Raw genomic sequence first — 2,877 nt, forward strand, 5'->3', positions numbered from 1 at the left:
TTTCAGACAAGCAATATAGCCAGCCAAGACCTCCAAAAAAACTTTCTCTAAAGAAAAAAAAACCTTAGCTTTCCCCCCTTTTTTAGAGTGTGGGGACTCTCATTTCCACTTCAGGAAATTCTCAGCCCCAGGCCCTAAACTCTTTAGAACAAAGAGCAGAGACACTTTTAACTAAGTAGTTAGTTCCCTCAGGCTTGAGTCTATTTTTTCTTTGGCCCAAACTTCTGGGTCACTGGGAAGGTCCCATGAGATGGTTTGAGCTCTGTCTCAAAGTGAGCATTACCTACACCTTCTGAATTTAATCTCTGAAGGCAACATAGTCCAATAAACTACCAAAGAGCCGTGCAGTTCAGAATCTCCCAGTTTTCCATTCCTAAGCCTCTTTCATTTTGTCATTTAGATGAATGGAAAGAGAAAGAAAAAGAAGTAAGAAATGAAAATCTAGAGGTCAAGCTCAACTCTTCTAGCAGCCCAGTCAATTTCTGGTCCTTTCATATGCTGATGTGATTGGCCAAATACTAAAGGGATTTGGGGGTTACTTTAGGATGAGGGAGATCTAAGCATGGTTTTGGACAGTAGTGGGCTAGTGAATGTTTAACAACCTGCTTAAAGAAAGAAGGAAGTATGCTAGACATACTTTTAAATTTAATCTACATTATTAATATTTTCTCCATTACTTCAAATCCAGATGATCAACAGTACAGCAAATTCAGCCATTATTTGTAACTTGAAGGTTTCCAAGATTTAGCTATTCTCACTGAAAACTTAACTATTGGATCTCACAAGCCAGTATGAATTGGCTCTAGCATACCTCTGCATATGGGAAGGAGCCAGGGAAAGGGAAGAAACGGAAAAGGATTCAGATTTGGAATTGAAGTTAAATCAAACACTCATAGACCAAATGATAAGTGGTAGCATATGTGACAAATTCACAATGGCCATTCTCTTTGGCAAAAAGTACATTTACTTAGGGGAAGATGTTACAGACAAAATGAAATGATATAATAAACATCAAGAATGATAAATATGAAATAGAGTTGGGAGAGCATATAGTTAAACTAACCAGAATTAACCAGGGTAAGAAGAAAAATGCCATTAGAGGAAAGGGACTATGAGGACAATGGTGTAGCTCCTAGGGAGGATATAGCAATAAATGATGGGGGTGAACCTGAAACTGTCCAAATGATAGGGGTGAAGCCTGAAACTCTCCTCTGACAGAGATCTACCCTTCAGGGCAATTAAGTGGTCTCATTCAGTTGGAGATCTGGCCAGCAATGTGGTCACATCCACTATTGAGTTGAAGATTAGTCTGGGACCACTCCCAGTAACTCAAACTTTTAAAATAAGTGATCTCTTTTCTATTAGAGACCTAAACCCGGGGATTGTCAACAATTGAGGGATTCTCACTCAATTTTGAATGGAAGCCCTAGCCTCAGACTGCTAATAAAAGACAACTCTGAACTCTAAATCTTTGCAGAAGTCCAAAACAGGATTATGCTTTGCCAAAGAAGCTCTCTTTTTGGCAAAGCTGCCTGGCAGGACTCTTGCCCACTGTAAAGATATTCTCTTCTCAAGTTAACCTTTGTTATTTCCCTGACCAGATTTTACCCATTGAGAAGTCTGTCTTCCTAGCAAAAGTGGCTTCTTGGTGCCAATAAAATTCCCTTTTGCCTCAGATTTTCAGGAATTCAAATTCTTTCGCATTGGACCTGCTAACCAGAGGGGATTCCCCACCTCAATTGTTACACCTCTTCACCACCACTAGGATCTCATCATAACCATCAAGCTGCAGAGCCTTGGAAGTGCCACAAATAATGCTGGCTGTCAGATAACAATCTGTTGGTCAGGAATAACAAAGTTTCTTAGACAATTTAAACCATGGAATTCAATAGTGGGTGCCACTCCACCTCCAAACCCTAAAATTCAATATTCTTTAACTCTACCTCTAAATCATAAAATTAGCTTATCACTGACTTGAAGTACCTGATCTTTCTTTTTCCTATAAATTTATCTTCTTGCTTCTGGTTCTTTGCTAAATTCTTTTGGAACATAGCCTCTCTGAATTTTTGCCTGTTAACTTGGAGATAAACTGAGTTTGTGAATTCGTTCACCACACTCACTACACCAATCTAGGACCCTAATATTGTTGGGGTGTCTTACATCTCACAAGGACAGAGTGAAAATAAACTAATAGTGGGCTTAGCCTGAAAACAATTTAGCAAAGATCTTCAGCATAACCAAATCTTCTATAAGAGAAATATAGCCTAGGGGAGGGGTTAGGAGCTAGATGGAAAGCACCTGATTAAATAGATTCCAGACTTATCTAAAGATATGCTAAACAATATCTCAAAAATTATTTAAAGATGCACAGTGGTTTGTGGGATGGACAAAGGAGTTCCAATTTCACAATCATTTTATTCAAACAGGATATTGTTATTATTGATTATATCTGATAATATCCAGATGAATTTCTTCCTGACAGGGGAGGATGATATACAATTCATACCAGTAACTAGATGGCAGAGTGTACAGAAAGAAGCCAGAAAGACTTCAGGTTCAAATCTGACTGAGATATTAGTTGGTGTTACTATAAACAAATCCCTTAACTCTTCAGTTTCCTCAACTGTAAAATGAGTATCATAAACATTGAAGAAAACAATCTTATTAAACAATAGCATGAAAAGGATATTGGTAAAGATACAGCATTGATTCAGTAGGATACAGATGATACAGATCTCCTTGGACCTCTACATTAGACATGATTAGCAAACTAACTGCAAGGGTAATAGAAAACCTATTAAACTTGAGGACCTCAACATTACAAGGCTTTTTTGCCTTCTTCTTGTTGTTCAATCATTTTTCAATCTTGACTGATTC

This window comes from Antechinus flavipes, chromosome 4, assembly GCF_016432865.1.
Source record: "Antechinus flavipes isolate AdamAnt ecotype Samford, QLD, Australia chromosome 4, AdamAnt_v2, whole genome shotgun sequence".
Classification (NCBI taxonomy): Eukaryota; Metazoa; Chordata; class Mammalia; order Dasyuromorphia; family Dasyuridae; genus Antechinus; species Antechinus flavipes.